At 41.3% G+C, this 22,468-nt stretch overlaps 1 protein-coding gene and 1 long non-coding RNA gene across 3 annotated transcripts in view; one reads left to right on the top strand and one right to left on the bottom strand.

Annotated features, from left to right (window-relative positions):
* Nucleotides 1-22,468, bottom strand: part of LOC309476163 (CD48 antigen-like) — a 67,835-nt gene that overhangs the window by 25,349 nt on the left and 20,018 nt on the right. The gene's annotated exons all lie outside the window — the stretch shown is intronic.
* Nucleotides 16,233-17,450, top strand: LOC309476425. Its single transcript, XR_014198132.1, has 4 exons — nucleotides 16,233-16,351; nucleotides 17,076-17,170; nucleotides 17,254-17,302; nucleotides 17,423-17,450. It is a non-coding gene; the product is annotated as an uncharacterized lncRNA (long non-coding RNA).

The raw sequence follows: 22,468 nt of genomic DNA, 5'->3' as shown, positions 1-22,468 counted from the left end.
AGTCCCAATCAATATTTTGAGATGACAAATTTGTCCCCACCAATATTTAGCAAGCTCCTTTGAACTGCTATTTGGATCTTTGCGCTGCTATTTGGATCGATTCCAACGGCCAAAACAACGACGTAATTTGATTGGCGGCGGTGTATCTGACAGGCTACACGCGCGGGCCGGGACTACTTTTGTGCTTGCACTGGCAGCGAGCGGGTTGTGTGTGTGTGTGTGTGTGTGTGTGTGTGTGTGTGTGTGTGTGTGTGTGCGCGCGCGCGACGCCGACGGTAAGTTACCAGGGCTGTCTCTCTGCCACATACAAAGGCCAGAGTAAAACATTTTAATATTCCGTTTTTTGCCACTTTTTGTACTTTGTAGATAGATCAGCTATGCCACCCAAGAAGAAGAAAGGGGACATACGAAGCGTTTTCATAAAGCAGAGTGTAAGTAGGCAAAATAACTAGCCACACAAATAAACTAGCAGTAGTAGTGACTGACCAGGCTTTCAAATGCAGATTCTACTGTGGAAAATAGTATTGATTGGTGATAGTATGTGTTACCATGTTGTTACAGTTAAACCTAGCAGCAGCAATCTTTCAACTAAGGTTAAGAGTATTGATTAGGCTGTGCAGCACTGATAGACTCATAGAAGTCACGCTATCATGATAGAATGCTACGTTAGCAAGTCACTGAATGTTAATTAGCTGACCTTAACTTAGAATCTTGCAGTCAACATAAACAGTGGATCTGAGACATTTTTCGTTTCTACATTCTATTTATGTAATGTATTTGTGAGTGAGTGTAGCCTAAGAATTTAATATTTAAGAATAGAATATATCAATAGAATTTGATATAGAATAGTAGATACAATTTTAGTATTAATGGAATACTGTAATCATGGATAATAATAATAATAATAATAGATAATAATAATGGATTTGTTGTGTTGAATGCATACTATGATACGTGTGTATTTTATTCATTTGTTCATTATTTAATTACATATAGAAAACTCATTCCAGGGGGAGGGGGAGGGGGAGGGGGATGTCCCCACCAAAGCTGAGGCCAAACCTACGCCCTTGCTCCCATCCGTTGTCTGATTGGCCTTTTGCAAGGATTCCTGGGTAGTTAAAGTGTGTGGAGCCTGCATCTATGCGGGCTTCGCGGAAGACCGCTTCACGGGTACAAAGCACACTTCAGAGCGTTAAAATGCTGAATGGGACGGCCTACGGACTCGTAGACAATTTAAGTCCACGAGACCGAAAGTCCTCATGAAGTGCGCCATTTGGGACAGGGCCTTAAAATTCCAAAGTGCAGTGCCCTTAATGCACACTAAACCCACACTATCTTGAATACCGATTTGGAGCAGTATTCGAGGCTAAGCGTATCCTATCATGCATAATGGGAACTCATGTGCCCCGAAATTTGCAGTCTTCACGCCTACTTGAACACTTGGGCCAAATAGAGGAAATACGTCATGCAAGTAGACAAGTGGTCAAGTGCAAATACTGCAAGTGTGGGTATTTGGACAAGGCATTACTCTCCTTAGTTCCCATAGTTGTGTTTCCATGTCGATTAACCACTCCCCCTTATAATCTTGTTAAAGTTGTTTCCCCTTCTGTATAAATACCCTTGTGTTTCTCTGGTTGATTGTCAGTCATGGTTGTCAGTTTTGCTGTAACATGTTCCTGTCCTTTGTTTCCTGGTTTACTCTGGCTACCCAATGTTTGTTTATCTTGTGGATTATTACGCAGGATCCTCTTCTCTGCCTGCTCCTTTGCCTGACTGCTATGTTACAATGTGAATCCATGCCTATTTTTTTCTTCAAAGCAAGATGGCAGTGACCCACAAAGGAAATAAGTTATACTACGTATACAGTTGTAATCAAAATTATTCAACCCCCATTGTAAATCAGGTTTATTGGCAAAATGTACATACTCTCAACTGTTTGCAATGAACACATCAAACTAAAGTAATTGAAATAGCTCAACACAACTGTTTCAAGTGGTTTCCCCGAATTCAACTACAAATTCAACTTTTAATGACTTCTGCAGTCTCAAAATTATTCAAACCCTTTATGGCAAGCATCTGAATCTCATTTCTGAGGAATTTAAACCCATTCCTCATGAGCGATGGCCTACAGTGCAGTAATACTCTTGGGTTTGCGTGCTGCAACCGCCTTCTTTAAATCCCAACAGAGATTTTCTATGGGGTTCAAGTCAGGTGACTGTGATGGAGAATCTGTAGAATCATTCAGTACTACTTCTGCAACCAAGCCTTGCTGGAATTTGAGGTATGCTTGGGACCAGGGGCGTTTCTAGAGTTTGATCATCACATACATTTTAATAAAGTACTTTAAAATCTCTAGGGGCTCTCAGTGTCAGAGTTATATTTGTTTTTAGTTTGGTTTTTGATCTGTTTTGTTAATGTCTGAGTTTCATGTTCCTTTGTTCAGTTTCCATGGTTACCGTCATCATTAGTTCATTTGTTTCAGCTGTGTGTCATTTATCATCTCGTTTCAGTTTGTTTTTTTAAGCCTCACCCTTGCCTTAAAGTTCTTATATTGAATCATATGCTAGTCAAATTAAAGTCATATAGAATTTATACACATTTTGTGTCATTTGTTTATGTGTTTCATACAGATTTCATGTTTTGATGACCAACATCTGATTCACTTATATGCAGTTGGCAATTTTTTAAAGGGATACTCCATTTTAAAAGGAAAATTTTGTCATCATATACTCACCCTCATGTTGTTTCAATCCTTTATGAATTTCTTTCTTGTGCTGAACAGAAAGGAAGATATTTATAAGAATGTCAGTAACCAGACAGTTTCTGGTCTCATTGACTTCCATAGTATATTTTTTTCCTAATATGGAAGTCAATGAGACCAGAAACTGTCTGGTTACTGACATTCTTCTAAATATCTTCCTTTCTGTTCAGCAGAAGAAAGAAATTCATACAGGATTGAAACATGAGGGTGAGTATATGATGACAACATTTTCATTTTAAAGTGGAGTATCCCTTTAAATTGTACAGTGCAGAAGCCGGTTCGAGGATTACTGTCAGAATATCACTGATCTTTATGAAGACTGTTAATTTTCCTACAGGATTTGAAAGAGCAGTTATAAAGCAATGACATTGTAAGACCGTGTATTTACATTAGTTGTGAACTGTCTGGGCCTGTTGTTTGTGAACAAATCATAACATATTGCAAATGAACAAAGTTGAGTCAAATATGTTTCTAGAACAGTGATTAAAATGTTGAAAATTGGCTGGAATATGTGACATGAACTCTGGTGGTGATGCACTCTAAAAACTTTTAATATGATTTACTAAATTTTTTGGGTGAAACATTTTTACACTTAGAATATTGATTAGATTTTTAAGCAGTGAAATCAATTACATACACTGTATTAACGGAGTAAATGTAAGTAAAACAAATTAAATAGATCTGAGTAACTGCATTTGGTACATTAACAGATACAATTGAGTAGAAATAATTGGGGGGGAAACATTTAAAAACAAATATTTATGAGTAATATTAACTGTGTTTATATGCCAGTAATATTAACTTTGTAAAAATATTCCATACAACCACCGGTATAACTACATGACATTGGCCTTTATTGTCAATGAGTAGCCTACAGCAATACAGCATATTTTTTAACACGTATACAATATTGCCTACATTTAAACTAATGAAAGAAACATTTTCGAAGTAAAAATTAAACATTTAGGCCTAAACATTCAAGTAATTCAAGTGTAATCAACCGGTCTGTTATCCAATATCCACCGGATCAGCGCTGATTCCCATCCCGGAGATGGACTCGCCTCTGCGGGGGAACCTCTAACTTTACACCGCCGTCCTGCGTCACTCACAGCCGAGAGATGCTGCGACGCGACTGACTCAATCACCTGCCAATAAACACACAGTGCACAGTTCTGAGGACAGTTTATCATACAAATTAGTTATATTCTTTATCTTTAGGAATATAGTCGTGTGTTTTTTATGCAAGGCGTTACAATCATGCGAAAAGACAGGCGCGAGTCGACACTCGTTTAACTCGTTTGCGTCTCTGTATGTTCTTTCGCATTAAATAAAATGATTTAAAGCACATTAATGATTATACAGATAAAATAAAACATACACACACCTGAACTTCACAGAGGAAACAATTCTGCGCCGCTGAGAAGAGGAGAGGACTCGGAGAACTGTTGTGGACTGGAGAGAGTGAGAGAGTTCAAACAGCGCGCGCTCACTCAACCGTTGAGTTGTCGTCACGTCAGAGGGTGGGGGAGGGGTGCATTGTTTTAATTGAGTAAATTTAAAGGGGTGGTAAAACGCCTTTTTTCGAAGGCTTGATTGTGTTTGTGGGGTGCACTGTAACATGTGTTCATGCTTCGTTTTAAAAAATTTGCATTATTTTTCACATATTTAACCATTATTCTACACTGCTCTGTCCCTCCTTGTAAAAACGGTCGGATGATTTCCGCGTTCTATGAAGCCCCCCCCTATTAATCCAATACGAACACTAAACATTGGCTTTACAACAGTAGCCAAATCAAACACAAAACCATGTTTAGCATGCCTGTAGATAAACAAGCATGTAGATAAACAATACATAAAAGCTATAATCAAAGAATAATTTACATTGATCACATAAACGACAACAAGCACGAACATTCCAAGTTCGCTGCGCTGGTGATATGTTTGTCGGATAAGTATGAATTAACGTTAGCATTTAACAAACTGGTTTGTGGAGCCAAACAGCGTTGTCCTTCGTTTACTTCCTTGCTACAACGTACAATTAACAATGCGAACTATTACAGGAAAACACAACGACGAAAAATAAATCATACTTACAGGTTGTGACCCATAAACAGTTTCTGTTTTTAAAGTTGGAACTGCTCCATCTTTCAGGACTAGCCGTTGTGCGAATCCTTCATCGGAGGAGGGGTTTATGTAAATATTGGGCTTAGTGATGTCAGCAAGCCCGCAGGAATGTCGTGTAGTCCCTACTGGCCGTTTTTTGTAGTTCTTAGAAATTGATTTCTTTAAAAGCAAATATCTCCCTTTGCTTTAAACTTTGAAAGTTGTAACTTTGCAGATGTTGTTTATGCTCAAACAGCAACATTACACACTAACTAAAGTTAGAAAAGTGAAATCGTGTTTTACCACCCCTTTAATCAATTTCTTATGCGTGTTAAATATTAATAATATTGATTTTATCTAAGTAATATTTGTGGTTCTTGAAACAGATTAGTTTAATTATACATTCTCAAATATTGTGATGGAAATTTCACAAATATACACTCTCAGAAAAAAAGGTACAAAAGCTGTCACTGTGGTGGTACCTTTTCAAAAGGTACACTTTTGTACCTAAAGAGTACATATTAGTCCCTCAAAGGTACATATATGTACCTCAAAGGCACATATATGTACCTTTGAGGGACTAATATGTACTCTTTAGGTACAAAAGTGTACCTTTTGAAAAGGTAACGCCACAGTGACAGCTTTTGTACCTTTTTTTCTGAGAGTGTATTAGCTCAGTGTATTTTAAATAAATAATTGGTTAGTCAAATACTAAATTATTTTAGTGAAAAACTTCAAACTTAGATATAACTGTAAATTTCAGACAAAATTAATTGTTGGAGTTTTAGTCAATTATTTCGGTATGTTCAACTCAAACTATCAAGTAAATGATATTCAGAGATTTTATTAAGTTAATAAAGTTAATTATTAATGTGATATTTACTAAGCCACTGAATTATTTTTTAGAGTGATACGCATACGAATCACTTCGACATTTAGGAAAGTTTTATGTTTGTAGGTTAAGAATAGAACTGTTGTATACCATAGTAGTACTGTGATCAAGTTTAGAGAAATTGTCACAAATGAAAATTGAAAACAGGTGATGCAGGATTTAAAATGAAAACTATCGATATGTGAAATATGCAACTGTATCTTGTAGAACACACTCTAATAAATAATTTTGTAATTAAAATGTGTGCTTGTGTGTGTAGTTTAAATGTTGTGTTTCATCTAAGGCTGATTATACAGTATATAACCATGATTGACCAGGCATAGGGCTTGATTTAGGACAAGATAAGAACAAGCATGAGTGATGTACAGCCTTATACTGATTGGTAAACTGCACTGTGTTTTATACACGTCCATGCTGGACATTCATATTAAATTAGCATTATTTTCCTATGTTTTTACATCATGAAAATCTATATGGCTTTAGTTGTATGGAGGACATATATGACATAATATGATTAAAAATACATTAATATTATGCAATTTATATATGTGGTTTTTGCAGCATATATGTCCCTTACAATATTCTGTTGGAACATATAAGAATCACAGGTGTTTTTAGCAAACCTTTTCCATATGGGCTGTATAGTCATGTGAAGCTCAGATTCGCTTTGTTCTCTGCCAAGTTTACCTGTGCCCGCAGTGCCACCCTCTCTAATCCTGGATTGTCTACCTGGTTTCGGACTCATGCCTGCCTACTGATTTCTGGGCTTGCATTTTTCCTCTGGATTTGTTGATGTTTCCTGGGCTGATTCCGGTTAACTTACCAACCTTTCGACTACGCTCCTCTGTCTGCCATGTACAGAACCCGGTTTTGTTCATTAAATGTTCTGATCTGCTTATTGTTTTTTGGGGTTTTTTTCCACAAATGTATGACTTTTGGAAGTGCAATTTGATTTGATTGATTAAAAAAAAAAAAAAAAAAAAAGAGTCAGAACATCGTCTCGCAGTTGCTGAATTTCACGCAACAACGTTGCTCCAGCCCTGTTGTGTCTTACAATTCTGCGTTGTTACAATGTTGTGAGCATGTAGACAGCGACATTGCCATAGTAGAAATGCAACATGCCACAGACGTTGCATAAATGTGTTTGCTGGGAAGGCCCCAGTGCAACTTTCAATGCACCCTCAAAAACAGCTGAGGTATAGTGCCTCCAGGGCTGGACTGGGACAAAAAATTGGCCCGGGCATTTTGGCCCAGACTGGCCCACTATATGATCATAAACACCACCCATCTTTGCACGCCCTTAATTATATGCATACCAACTCCTATTCCTTAAAACCACTAATGCCATGTAATGAGTGAGTATAGGAACGAGTGAAAATTTGACATTATTAATTAATACAGTTGAACTACACTCCACAGTGATGAATCCTAAAACAAGCTATAAGCTGCAATGGCATAGCAATACCAGTGTTTCTCACAGGATTTTTGGTAAAACTGTGGTGGGTGGACCTTGGTTCTTCTAGGGGGGTTTCCGTGAGAAAATGTTGTGCATTTTAATGTTAAATTCATCAATCTTTGAGAGTTCAAAATTAAAAGCTCCAACCCATATTCAGTGTGCAAATTAAACGAAAAATTCAAACCTCTTTTAGTTACAGTGTCTATTTACATTACACTACATAATAATAGTTATAATATTAATCCAATGACAGTAATAGCCATATTTTGTAAAACAAATGCACAAAAAAATAAAGGAAACTTTCATAATTAGTTTTGTACCAATTTCTATACTTGAAAGAGATAAGCACATGATCTTTTATTTTGACGCAAACTGTATCAAGCTTTTATTTTGGCGGAAAACATGGTTTACGCCTCTCATTAAATTTCTAGTGAATTGCATAGACCGTATGGTGAATTGCGGTAATCGTCAACTATGCAGATGTGGAAATAATCTGTAACTGGGTTATGTGTAACTACACTCATGACATAGCTTAAGTGTTTTGAAAGTAGTTCTGCTTACCGCAGGCTCTACACTTTCTCATCTCTCTCCTGATCCTCCTCACTATCATCATCATCACTGGAGCTGATGAAGGGCAGAAAACATATTTTTTGACACATTTTACAGTGTCTGCTTTAAGGGCCTGTTTCTATTTTTTCACGCTATTTCTCTGCACATTCTTTGCGTTTCTTCTCCATCTCGCTGACTATTTTGACAGATACACACTGACACTGCTGCGCGCTCGCTCACTCGTTTAAAATTGTGATTGGGCCAGCCCAGTGTCAATCAAGAAAAGAACCAATGGGCCGCTGATCTACGTGTTTCATGGGCTGGTCTGTCAGAAAAAAAAACTAACGCTGACTTTTTCTGACCAATGCATTACACCGGCACAAACCCAGCGCCGCCAATTAAGCAAAACAAAACAAAACGAATGGGCCGCCGATGTACACATTTTATGGGCCGTAAAAAAAAAATAAAAAAAAATATATGTATGAGTATGAGATGTATCGGCCCAAAAAGCACGTCGGCCCACCGGGCAAATGCCCCAGTGGCGGTTCTACATTGAATTACACCCTGGGCGAGACCCCCTTCTCTTACCCCATTGGCAGATCATGTTTTGCTTGTTTTAAGCAAAAACTCAATTTTTTTTTATTTCCCCAGAAAACGTACTCGGTTACTAACGTAACCTCGGTTCTCTCTAGAGAGGAAACGAGTACTGCGTAAGTCTTACGCTAGGGGAAAATCTCTTTTCCGCGAGATACTGAAGCCAAAAATTATCCTTAATTTTGAAATAATGTAAAACGCGTTGCGGCAGCATGCAGACACAGGCGAGACGGCTTGTGCGCCTATTGGCTGCCCTGCGGCAACTGCAGCAGCCTATCGATAAGGCCTTTTCGTGACGTCAGCTCCAATGGGGGCGCTTCGCGCCCAATACGTCACGTCCCGCCAGAATGGGCGTGGTCTAGGGCTATAAATATAGCTTCGAGAGGCTAGCTCACTGGTTTTTCATCGCCGAAGCGAACCAGAGCGTGTGCAGGCACGGCAAGATACGCAGTACTCGTTTCCTCTCTAGAGAGAACCGAGGTTACGTTAGTAACCGAGTACGTTCTCTTACGAGAGGTACTCTCGTACTGCGTAAGTCTTACGCTAGGGGAAACAGTGTAAAACGCCGTGCATGCTAAGATCCAGCACCAAAGTCCCAAGGGCAAGTGCCCGGGCTCATATAGTACATGATCATAAGGGACTCACAGAGAGCCCAGGAAAGAGTGGCTAGAATAGCATCATTCCTGTAATAATATAACATCCTATAAGGAGCAGTTATACTGATGATGTGTCGTACAGTCAGGGTGACCCCCGGCCTGGACTGACGAATATAGTGGGTCTTACACACTGCCCATAGAGCTGCGCGATCAAACAGCGAGCATTTGCTCAAGCAGTTTCAGTATTCTGGCCCGAACACATCAGGGCAGACAGTACCGATTTTAGACCGAAAGCAGCTTAGCCTGCAAGGCGGGAACCTCTAGGTTATAAAACCTTATAAATGTAGACGGGGAGGCCCAGCCTGCCGCCATACAGATATCTTGCAAGGCAATCCCACTAGACCAAGCCCACGACGAGGCCAAGCCTCTCGTGGAGTGTGCTCTGACTCCAAATGGGCACTGTAAGCCCTTAGAGGTATAAGCCAGCGCTATAGCATCAACTATCCAACTGGATAGGCTCTGTTTCGACACGGCAAGTCCCTTAGAACGTCCGTAGAGTGAAAACAAAGAGCTGCTCTGTCTGTCTGAAAACAGACGTGCGAGACACATAAGCTCTTAATGCCCTGACTGGGCAAAGGAAGCTTGCGTCTCCTTCCTCATCAGAGACCGGTAGGGCTGACAGGGAATGACCTGCGCCCTAAACGGTGTGTTGAGGGATTTTGGAACATAACCGTGCTTAGGTTTGAGTATAACTCTTGAGTCATTAGGCCCAAACTCCATACACGTCGCGCTTACTGAGAGCGCGTGTAAGTCCCCTGTGCGCTTCACTGAAGCGAGAGCCAGAAGAAACACTGTCTTGAAAGACAGGTGTTTAAGATCAATCGTCTGTAAAGGCTCGAATGGGTCACCTTTCATGGCTTCCAGCACTGTAGAAAGGTTCCATACAGGGACTGAGGGAGGTCTGGGAGGATTCAGTCTCTTAGCTCCTCTAAGGAAGACGATGACTAAATCGTTCCTTCCTACTGACTGACCCAGCGTTGTTTTTGAGAACGCTGCTATGGCCGCCACATACACTTTGAGCGTGGAAGGGGTCCTGCCCTTGTCCAACAGCTCTTGTAGGAAGGAGAGAACCTCCGTCACCCCACAGTCTAGGGGCGACACGCCACAAGCTGTGCACCAGCTGGAGAACACTGACCATTTCGAGGAATAGAGACGTCGCACAGACGGAGCTCTAGCCTGCGTGATCGTGTTTAACACTCCGCTTGGGAGGTCAGCGGGTACCCGTTGATGGCCCAAACATGAAGGGACCACAGCTCTGGGCGCGGATGCCAAAACGAGCCCTTGGCCTGAGAGAGGAGGTCCCTCCTCACTGGCACTGGCCATGGGGCAGTGCTTGCTAGCTGCATCAGAACTGGGAACCAGGGTTGGTTTTTCCAGAACGGCGCTACGAGTAGCACTGAGCATCCTTCTCTGATCCGTTCTATCACCTGAGGCAGGAGAGAGACGGGAGGAAAGGCATAGAGCGGGCGGCGGGGCCATACGTGAGCCAGCGCGTCCCTGCTCTTGGAGAAAAATTCCAGACAGTGAGCGTTTTCTTGAGACGCGAACAGGTCTACTTCCGCTCTGCCGAATTTCTTCAACAGCAGCTGGACTGTCTGTGGGTGTAGAGGCCACTCGCCTGTCGGAACATTGTTCCTGGACAGTCTGTCCGGTCCTACGTTTAGGAGCCCTGACACATGCGCTGCTCTCGGCGAGAGCAGGTTGCGCTGAGCCCACACCAGGAGGCGTTCTGTCAGCCTGTGCAGGTTTCGGGACCTGAGGCCGCCCTGGCGATTTATGTAGGACACCACTGACATGTTGTCCGAGCGGACCAGGACGTGGTGTCCTCGTATTTAGGGACAAAAACGCGTCAGTGCGTTGTCTACTGCCAACATTTCGAGGCAGTTTATGTGTAGAAGCTTCTCCCGTTCTGACCATTGGCCGAAGAACGGTCTGCCCTTGAGCAGTGCTCCCCATCCCAAGGTGGAGGCGTCCGTAGACACTACCTTCACACTCGAGGAAGTCCCCAGGCTAACACCTGATTGGTACAAGTCGTTTGCTTTCCAAGGTTTCAGAGCTGCGATGCATTTCTGATTGACCTTGAGACGAAGCAGACCGGAAGCCCACGCTCGGCGCGGTACTCGCGCTTTCAGCCAGAACTGTAGCGGGCGCATGCAAAGCAAGCCCAGCTGAAGTACTGATGATGCTGAGGCCATGAGACCTAGCATCCTCTGAAATTTCTTGAGCGGGACAGATGCGCCGCAGCGGAAAGAGCTCGCTGCGCGCTGAATGTCTAGTACGCGCTCTGGTGACAGTCGCGCTATCATAGACAGCGAGTCCAGTTCTGTGCCCAGAAAAGATATTATCTGTCTGGGAGACAGAGAACTCTTCGCCCAATTGACCCAGATTCTCGAGGTGATCGAGCAAAATGGTCCTGTGCTCTATGAGCACCGAGTGAGATTGAGCTAGAATCAGCCAATCGTCCAAGTAGTTCAATACTCGCATGCCCTGTAGTCTGAGGGGTGCGAGCGGCTAGAGACAAGCCGAACGGTAGGACTGAGCACTGATATGCCTGGCCCTCGAAGGCGAATCTCAAACGTCGCCTGTGACGTGACGCTATTTGTATTTGAAAATATGCGTCTTTCAGATCTATTGACACAAACCAATCTCCTCGGCGAATCTGCGTGAGGATTTTTCTGGTCGTGAGCATTCTGAACTGTTGCTTCGCAAGCACTCTGTTCAGTTGCCTTAGATCTAGTATGGGTCTGAGACCCCCGTCTTTTTTCAGTACCAGGAAGTATCTGCTGTATAGCCCTCCTTCACTCTGAGCTTGAGATAAAGGCTCTATGGCCCCTTTGCTCAACAGTTTCAAAATTTCGGCTCGAAGTAGGTGGTGCTACTTCTGTTTTTACCGTAGCTTCGACGCGCGTCACATAGCGGCGAGGGCGTCGGCGAAACTGTAGCAAATAGCCTCTTTCTATAATGTCTAGCACCCACTTCAAAACCCCCGGGTAGCCTTGCCCATGCATCTGCACGAATGGCTAGGGGCTGAATGCGGAGCGCGCTCTGGTCGCTCAGCGACAGAGGGGCTTCGGTGTGCTGTAACATAAGCGTCGCGCTTCGAGGCAGGGGGCGCGCTGATAACAGCGGGCAGATTGCCCGCGCTCGACTCCTTTGCGGTGGTCAACCGAGAGGGGAGGGCTGGGCGAGTCCCGTAGGACCTGTCATGTCTATGTGTGAATGTGGGCGCGGGATAGCGGGCACATTTACAACACTGAGAGCATTGTCCGCCTGAGCAGAGCGAATGCACGTTGGTTTTGTTTTTACAGAAACCTTGAGATATGCGGAACGTAGTGTTTGTGGGCACTGGGCAGTGGGCACATTTACCACGTTTAATGCGCAATCGACCTGGGTCGATTTCATGTGCGCGAGCCCTGTGTGACGGGCTGTGTTTGTGTGTAGGAATGAGCACTGGGCAGTGGGCATTTCGTCTACATTCGTAACACCATCGGCCGTGGCCGGGACACCAGAAAATACACTCTTATGGGATTTATCTGGGTAGCCGTAAAAGCGGCGTTTGCGTGCAGGCAAGCGGGCTGCTTCGCCGACTTGTTTACTGCAGAATACACTGGAACAGTCGCATTTACTGGAACTGAACGAGCGAGAAGTTGCCATAGAAACAGAGAGCGTCAACATGCTGGCGTTTGTTTGCAGGCGTGCGTGTATTACAGCAGGCTTGTTCACTGCAATATTGACATTTCCAGTCGTCTGAACTTCAGAGGCGGAAACCATAGAAACAGAGTTTGGGTGCAGGCGAGCGGGTTGTACCACGCGCTCGTTGGCTGCAAAATACACATCTGCAGTCGCCTTTTCAGGGAACTGCCAGAGCGAGAATTGACGGCAAAAATTTGTTTTGCCGGTAGACCCGGGATTCGATCGCGGGTCTCTCCCGCGAAAACCTGATGATCTACCACTGGACCACAGAGGAAGACACATAGACATTCAGTAGCGCGAGTATTATCAAAGAGCGTCAACATGCTGGCGTTTGTTTGCAGGCGTGCGTGCAAAACAACAGGCTCGCTCACTGCAATATTGATATTTCCAGTCACCTGAACTTAAGAGGGGAATGAGAAATGTGTCAGGAGTGGAGGTCGGCCCGGCCGCAGCGGGGCTAAAAACACCCTTTTCTCCTTTCGCCAGTGACGCACGGGAACCATAGAAACGGTGTTTGGGTGCAGGCGAGCGGGTTGTACGCGCTGCGCGCTCGTTGGTTGCAAAATGCACATCTGCAGTCGCCTTTCAGGGAACTGACAGAGCGAAGCATTGGCGGCATAATATATCTGCCGTTAGACCGGGATTCGAACCCCGGTCTCTCGTGCGAAAAACCTAAGATTCCGCCACTGAGCCACAGGGGGGAACACAAAGATGTATAGATGCGTGAGCATATAAGAGAGCGTCAACATGTTTTCTTCGGCGTTTGCTTGCAAGCGTGCGTGTTACAACAGGCTCGTTTGCTGCAATATTGATATTTCCAGTCGCCTAATCAGGGAACTGAGTTCTCTTTTCGCCGGTGAGTGACGCGTGAATGGGGCGCAAGGGCAGGGTAGCTTTCTTGTAACGTAAAGAAAAACTAACCCCGATCGTCCGCTTCCAGCCTCCCTTGTGAACGGCGCAGTTTGCGCGGCTCGAACAGAGGGAGAGAGAAAGCTAGCGCCGTGACCGTCCGCTCCTGACATCCCCTGTGAACGGCGCGTTTTGCGCGGCTCGAACAGAGGGAGAGCAGGTATCATCCCCCAAGCAGGCAAGGCAAGCGGGCGAACCGGCGAGCTTTGCGGGTTGGGGGGGGGCGGAGGAGCAGTCTCGGAGAAGGATGCCAGGTGAGTCCTCAGAGTCACCATAGGCAGTAACTGGCTCGCAGTGAGGGCGGTCGCCGTCAGCGAGCGCGAGAGCTGCGTGATCCTCAGGAAAGGGGCGTCTTGAAAAAGACGCCCGGCTCTTTTAGTGCAATGAGAGTGTGTGTCGCGGCGGCGAGCACACACACATACACAAAACACAGTAGCAGAGAAAGGATATAACGCCGGATAGCGCAGCAGGAAGGCGACTGAAGGCGGCGCGGCCAGCGGCTTCAGAGTGTCGACTCGTCCCGCTGAAAGGCTTCTTCAGACGGCGCGGCTTCTCTCCGGATCCAGCGATGCGAGAGCTTCGCTGAAGAGATGAAAAATCAGTGAGCTAGCCTCTCGAAGCTATATTTATAGCCCTAGACCACGCCCATTCTGGCGGGACGTGACGTATTGGGCGCGAAGCGCCCCCATTGGAGCTGACGTCACGAAAAGGCCTTATCGATAGGCTGCTGCAGTTGCCGCAGGGCAGCCAATAGGCGCACAAGCCGTCTCGCCTGTGTCTGCATGCTGCCGCAACGCGTTTTACATTATTTCAAAATTAAGGATAATTTTTGGCTTCAGTATCTCGCGGAAAAGAGATTTTCCCCTAGCGTAAGACTTACGCAGTACGAGAGTACCTCTCGTAAGAGAACAAGACTTAATATCTTATGTCATTTTTCTACTTTAGTAAAATAACGTTATGCATCTTTATTTAAGAAATGTTTGATATTTGGACTGGAAACAAGACAAAAATACTAAGTAAGAAAAGCATTTTTTTGCAGTGTAGGCTAATAACTGAACTTGTAACAGTTTTGTTGCAAAGCACAATATTATGGTGAAATTAGATCTCGTGTTTGAGTTAAAACCGAATTATTGTTAAGCATAGCAAGAATCATAGCAAAAAGGCTAACAAATAAGAGTTATACCCACCAATTAATATTGCCCCTTCATTCATGACATGGATACCGTAATCATACAGAGAAAACATAGTTGCATACCTTTATCTTTCGCTCGTTTCTAAATTGGGCACCTGATGGCTTTGACCTTTCTTGTCCATCTCTTATTTGGCCCTCGACATCGACAATCAACAGACAACAGGTCAGTCCCCCCCCCCCCCCCCCCCCCAAAAAATGCCGCCCAGGGCAATTGCCCGGTTCGCCCGTGCCAAAAACCGCTACTCAAATGCCCGGTATGCCCGATGGCCAGTCCAGCCCTGAGTCCCTCTAAATGGGCCAACAATGCAATGGCTATTCTAACTCTATTGTCATATCTGTCAAATTCAAGGCTCCATAATTTCAAAATGCTACAGTAAAAATGTCTGAATTTGTGCATGGTGGCCGTCAAGATCTCAAGATCTCGCTGCATCCATTTTAACTGCTGCTGTTGTTGGATCTGGGGATACTGTGACTGTGGTTATTGAGGTTATCACAAAACACTAATAGGTTAAATTCAAAAAGCAAGCAAACAGGCAGTGCACATTTCAACATAACAGAGACTGGACAAAGAGTTAAATAATTTATATATGAATGTTATATGAGTTTTATATGTTTCTACTAATACCATACACTTTTGCATACTTTTGTCATGTAAAACTCATAAGTCTTTTAACAGTATTCATATATAATGCAAAAAAAAACAAAAAAACCTACAAGTTTTATGTGTGCTATTTAGTATGAAATGGGCCATAATCGGTCTGATTTTGTATAGGACATATATTGGCCTTATATGAAACACAGAAGGTAATTCTGTCCGATTTAAGTAAGGAAGATATATGGTTGCAGTATATGAACCATGCAGGTTTTTTTCATATGGGAGGGAGTGACTAGTATGAGCAGACATGAAAATATCTAGCAAAGAAACCAATGAGAAATAGCAGACAAATCAAAAGAAAAAATAAACAGGTGTGCGAACGGTTAAAAAAATTTTTTCTGTGCGTTTCCCAAAAAAGGAAAAAACATTAATGTGCAACAAGTAGACACATAACATTGATTAACCCCACCTATTTTACCGATAACCCCTGTATCAGTAACCCCTTGATTTACTTCTTGTATGGTGTTACCCCGCTTACACTATTGTGCAAACTTCGCAAACTCTCTTAATTCCTTCTTTGTACTATTTCAACCCCCATTACTACTTTGTGCCCACATAGTACACTCAAAAAACTCAACTAGCCACTTGCTTGATTTGCTAAATAAAAATATGTCTGATTAATAAGAATATAACGAGTTTACTTGTGTTAAATGATTCATTCTTGTTAGTTGGAACTAAATTAAGAAATAATTGAATGAATTAGATCTGCACTTGTTGATTCAATGAGATTGAGGCGCTTCACAATTCTCTCTGGTGAGTCACACTGCGCATGCTCAGTACTGCGGCGGGAAGTTCGGGGACACGCGGCCGGGCTCAAATGTACTGTGGAGAAGGCTGAAATTCCTGACGTTTTGTGAGCGGTCTAATCGTTCTGCATCCTTGATATTGAGGGTAAGTACCTGATATATGTACCTATTTGTAATTATTACTGTGGGATAAAACTAAGTTATTAGACACTGTTGCGATGTTTCTAAGCAGGCTTATTTTCCCAGACTTGAAGCACATGTGTTGGGTTCAATTCTGTGTCTTTGTCGATACGAGTTTCACCTTAACGTTAAAGGGGAATATGGCAACTCTAGCAATTTTTTCGCTGATTTTCAGCAAATATAACTCTACCCCAACAATGGGAGGGTAAAACAGGAGATAAATTGAATGCAGACGTCAGAGTCGAAAACATCATACACCCGTTTTTTTCCCGTTTTTTTTCTGTTTGTAAGTTAATGCAACGTTAGCTAACGTTAACGTTAGCGTAATGTGCCATTTTTATGTTGGCCTGGCCTTCATGTATGTATATCAGCAACATATTAATTTAAACGTTCTGTATCTAGCCATTTCTGTCTTTTCAAACATGTTACTTAATGCTACCCAGCTTATTGATTACAGTGTGCAAAAATTGTCAAGTAAAATCTATGATGCAGTCGACCATATTTGAAGTGTCCTAATAAATGGCAGTTAAAGTTATGATTGAATAGGTATACATGTTTTATTTATGGAATATACTTATTAATATAAGTAAAACTTTATATTTAGTAACAGCAGCCAGTAGTGGTATTTTCTTTGGCCCATTTTTTGAAGTCAGTCTTATACACTTTTTTTTTCTTTACTTTTTTTACAGCGAAAATGATTCTTTTCTTCATACAAAAGATGAAATACATCACAATATAAAGCTGTCCCCATGCTCTTCTGGTGTGAACCTCACCTTTATTACATGTAAGTAGTTTTTCTTAACACTCACATATAATGTATAACTAACTATCCTTGATTACTGACCTTTCCTTTTCTTTCTCTTTCAGTGACGTTTATGTGGCAGTGCAGGCAGTGTGTTACAAAGGAGAGTTGTAGGTACAAATTGCTTAAGCATTATAAACTACACCATTGTTTTGGAAACGACAATCATTATGTTTGTGTATATTTAAATTGTGTATATTTAATAGTCATTCTCAATGCATTTTCTTCCCAAAGAGTACTCTTAAGCTGTGCCGCCACTGAAGTTTGAGTTAATCTTGTCCCCACCCCACAGAATGACTCTATACATACCCGAAGAGCCTGTGTCATCAAGTCTCTGTGCACCTACTTGAATGAAGACCCTGAAAAACTAGTGAAGGCATATTTGGTGAGTTGATAAGAAAATACAGTTTTAAAAGCCCATTGAATCTGTACTTGGGCCGTGTTTTCCCCTATTTGCTACAACAAACATGTGACTTGAGAGAACACATAACTTTGTCAAATAACTGAGCTGGACAAATTGTTTATTTATAGGAAACTGATGGTACACAGTTCTTATGTGAATTGGTTGATGCACGAAAACAAATATTTTTTTATTCAAATCGGTTGAGCTCTCAAGGGGCCTAATTTGCATTTTAAAAAAATGGCATCAGAAACTGTACATGTATGCTTTTGTTTTATTGCAGTGCATTATATTCCAAAGTGGTTCTAATGTTTTAGCCACCTAATTTATTTTAAATATGGTGGCCAAATAAATTATTACAATCTTATAATATAATGCACCACATTATACTCCAGCACCCACTGTGACCTCAATAATAAACAGTAGAATTATCACCTTTCTGACAGTTTCATCTTAAAAACTGAATAATTATAACCTTGTAAATGTAGGATTCACAGCAGAGCTCCTGTATTGGATTGAAGTTTACTTTACAGGTTTACCTAATAAAGTGGCCAGTGAGTGTTTAAGTGTGCATTTCTTGTAATACATATTTGAGCTAATTTTTGCTTGTGCTCTTATCCCACAGGATTCAGAATTTGAGTCACAAAGTACCATGGAGCAAACTGTGATAGGAGTGTATGTCATACTGAAGGAGGGAGCGCTGCCTAACGATGACCCAGCAGACATTGGTGTCCTTGAAGGTGTGGAAGTGCTCAGTGACTTGAATAGTCAGGCTTGTGCTCTGTTATTTGGACTGATATACTGTTTGAACCTGAGCTACCCACCAGAGCTCAAATGCACTTTTGAAGTCTTGCAGAAGATCTTTCTAAATCTAAATGGACAGATGTTGTCATCCAAGGCACAGTTCCTCAAAAACAAGCTTTTGGAGTAAGTGAGCTTGAAAAAGATGGACTGAGACTACAACAGTGTTTTACCAAAGGGACAACTGACTGGAGCAGTTGTTACACACTTGCTATAAATTCATGTTTGTTCAAATTTTACTTTTTTTGTGTGTGTGTGTGTCAAGGCCAAGGTTTACACTTACAAATTCCCAAAATGGGTATTATTAAAATGGCTTAATTTTTAAGATGTGAAGGAACATAAGCTACACTGGTAATTTAGAATTATCAAAATAATTTTCATGTGATTTCATCACAGCAAGCTGCTGTAAGGTTTTTATTTATTTAAGGTATGTATTTATTTATTTTTATGTTTTATATATACACCAGTATTTCATCAGACAATCTTTTTTTATTATTATTTTACAGCTCAAATTGTTACTCACAATTGTTTGTTAAATTCATGTTTATTTTCAAATGTAACATTTTTCTGTATCAGGCCATGGTTTACCTTACAAATTCCCAAAAAGGAAAGTGTTAAAATTGCTTAATTTTTAGAAGTGTTAAGAAAAAAGGGGCGTTAAAGTCCTGCAAGCGTTGCTTGGGGATCAGTTTTCTCAAGAGCCAAGATTTTGTTAGCTAAATGTTTCTTATATATCATGTTACAAACACTCAGATGAATGGGATACTTAAAGTGAAGAAAGCAGTTCAGACTTAACTGGTGCATGTTAAAGCCCAATTCAAAAAAATAAAATTTTAAATTGTTTGCATGTTTTCTGTGTTTTTTTTGTACACTCAAAGTAATCTCACTAAATTAACTAAGAATGAACATGTAACTCAAAAAAGATTAAAATGAGTTTAATGGAAATGTTAATATCATGTTTAACCAACACATCTATTTTGTGTTCAAATAATATGATAAAGGTTGGTTGACTTAACTTGGTTTGTTTAGATGGAATATAGGTGGCATGATAAAATCATGTTCATCCAATGAATTTTTTTTTTGAGTGTAGTATTCTTATAACCAAATTATAATATCCCCCTCAAAATGGCATTTCTTCAAAACCTATCATCAAAAACTGAATTTTTCCACCCTAACACATTGGGCCCTATCTTGCACCCAGCGCAATTGACTTTGTACACCGATGCATGTATCATTCCTATTTTGCACCCGCGCACAGCAGACTTTTCCCTCCACAGACGCACGTCGGTAAATTAGGGAATGAACTTGCGCTCCCGGCCCGGGGGCAGTTCAGCAAAAAGAGGAGGCGTGTTCCGGCGCAAACATTCCCTGATGCTATTTTGCAGGTTTAGAAAACAATTCCGCCACTGACCAGGAAAAACCTAGTCTAAAGTCAGTGGCGCGTTGCGCATGTTATTAATATGCTATTTTAAGGGCGCATATTGGCCATAATGTAATAATGTATCATGTGCACAACGCGTATACACTTTGATTCTCTCATCTACACACAGACGAGACGCAACAGTTCACATTTTTGCAAATCATACATTATTACAAGGAAAAATATTAACACACAAGGGAAATCATTGTTGTGTCCATGAAGATGTGAAAAAAATAGGCATAAATCTATCTTACACATTTACCCAAATTATTATACGCCTGTTTAACCAAAGCTAATTTGGGTGGGTTTCTCCCATCCCCAATGTCACTTCTCTGTGTTTTACGGCCCTGACGAGAACGTCGGTCACGAACCACTCCTGGCGTGCACCTGGCAAATCCACCATTATAATAGCAATCCGCCATGGAACAAGCGCACCTGCTCTTAAAGGGAATGTGAGATGTCGCTCTGATTGGTTTATTTCACGTTACGCCCAAACCACACCTATGAATAATGTAGCTACTTCAGACCAACCCATTTTAGATTTGCGTCGGGCGCAAGAGTCATTTATCCCTCCGGTAGGCTATAATAGCAACAGCGCCCGAGACCCGCCCACAAAGTTACTTGTGTTTCGCGCTTGATACTTGCGTTTCAGATCGTTAAAATAGGGCCCATTTAGTCACAACAACAGTTCATAGAACTTTGAAAGAGAAGAGAAAAAAAAGAAATAAGAAAAACGGGGATAAATACCAGAGTCCGTCCCAATTAAACTGCATAATTACAAAAATACTTATACTTACATTATCAGCCTATATTCAAAAGCAACCAAAAAAGTTTCTTTTTAGATTTGCAGTTCACAAAACTACAGTAGCGCCCTCTTCTGATCATCAAGAATATCAGTTGACCCAAAAAAGTCTTCAACTCACCCTATCTTGTCTATTGTTGTTTCAGTCAGTTTTCTTGATTGTCATTTCTTGATTTAATTGTCATTTCCAACTAATTAAATTTCTTGTACGCATTAACAATGTAAATGAAATAGGGCATGTTTGATCCGTAAGATATTCTGTTTATTCTTCACATTACTTATGCCATCTATGTGTTGCATGTAGTTTTCTACTTTTTCTGGGCTGTTCAACGTCACGGTACAGACATTTGTCGTCTTATTCCCTTGTCATGTAACTTTTTACGAATTGCATCGTAGCTTCTCTTCTGCTTTCTGTCAGCCTCAGCAGACAAGTCAGGGAAAAAACAGAGGTTGTGATCTTTATACTAGAATAGTGAGGACTAGAAGTGAGGAGATGGGGTGGTGGAGGGATGCTGATAAACTGTCAATGAACAGAGGGAAGTCTGCTGTATATAGGCCTATAGGCTACCTCTTAATGTTAATTGAGTTGATTAACTGAATGATAATTAGGTAAATAATCTAAACGTGCTCCTAACAAACTTTGTTAATAAAACATCATGTAATGACATTTTGCTATTAATATGTTTATAAGCAACTGAAAAAAGCACAAATGTCGGGGCATGTCGAAACTTCTCCAGGGCCTCAAAACCCCCTCAGACCCGAAAGGGTAAATCATCATATAAATAAAGCTTTCTAACATTACTAAATGAAATGTTGAAGAGACATAAGACTGTGTAAGCTCTTGTGGTGTTTATTAACACGATTGGCACAATTTATGTTTTGAATATCTTTCTGAATATGATCAAAAAGTAGTCTTTGATAACACAATTTTCTCCGAATTTTGTTTAAATTTTTTTTTTTTTTATCCACATGCAAGTTTTGATAAACAAGGAATGCATTAGGTAGAATAATAATAAAGAAAGAAAAAAAAGAAAAGAAAATTTTTTGTATATTGTATGTTCAGATATTCATACACCAAAATATTCTGGGGGTCATGACATTTTTCTGAAAATCATCAAAAATGCTGGCTCTGGCTGGCAAAAAAAAAATATATATATATATATATATATAGGGACAAAGAGTTGTATATTTGTCATAAATCTCGATAAGAATCAGTTTAGTATCCCAAGAGGATCAACTCTCTGTGTGTGATGTTTGACCTTTAGTCATTCATGGTGACATTCAGGATCACAATAAACACATCAAAAATCAGTTACAAGTGGAACAAAATGCACTTAAATCATGTTTAAAACGGTAATATTGTGGAACAGAGTCCACAATTAATTAATTAATCAGAATTTAATCATCTCTTAGGTCTTCTCAAATGTTTGCAAAACAACACGAACACGGATGATAGTTTAGACAAGGGATGTCCAATCCTACTACTGGAGGACCACTATTAAGCAGAGTTTAGCTATTACCCTAATTAAACACTCATGAGCTAATTAAGGTACTTAGGATCACTAGAAACTTCCAGGCAGATGTGTTGGAGCTAAACTCTGCAGGAAAGTGGTCCTCCAGAAGCACGATTGAACACCCCTGGTTTAGTGTTCATTATTTTTCAAGAACATAGTTTTATAATCTTCAAAAAGGTTTAAAAGAAGCTTATTCAAACATCATTGTTCATTATTAAAAACAACCTATCCACTGGTCAGTTTCTGCTCGTTTTCACACTTCATCTCTCTCTCACGTTTACATGCAGAAAAGCAGAAGTAACTGCAGCTTGTTGACACTTTTAGCTCCTGACAGCTTCATTTT

The sequence above is a fragment of the Leuciscus leuciscus genome (assembly GCF_965113295.1).
Source record: "Leuciscus leuciscus genome assembly, chromosome: 15".
Lineage (NCBI taxonomy): Eukaryota > Metazoa > Chordata > Actinopteri > Cypriniformes > Leuciscidae > Leuciscus > Leuciscus leuciscus.
Note: the sequence above shows the minus strand (reverse complement) of the source record. Positions and strands in the feature narration are given on the sequence as shown.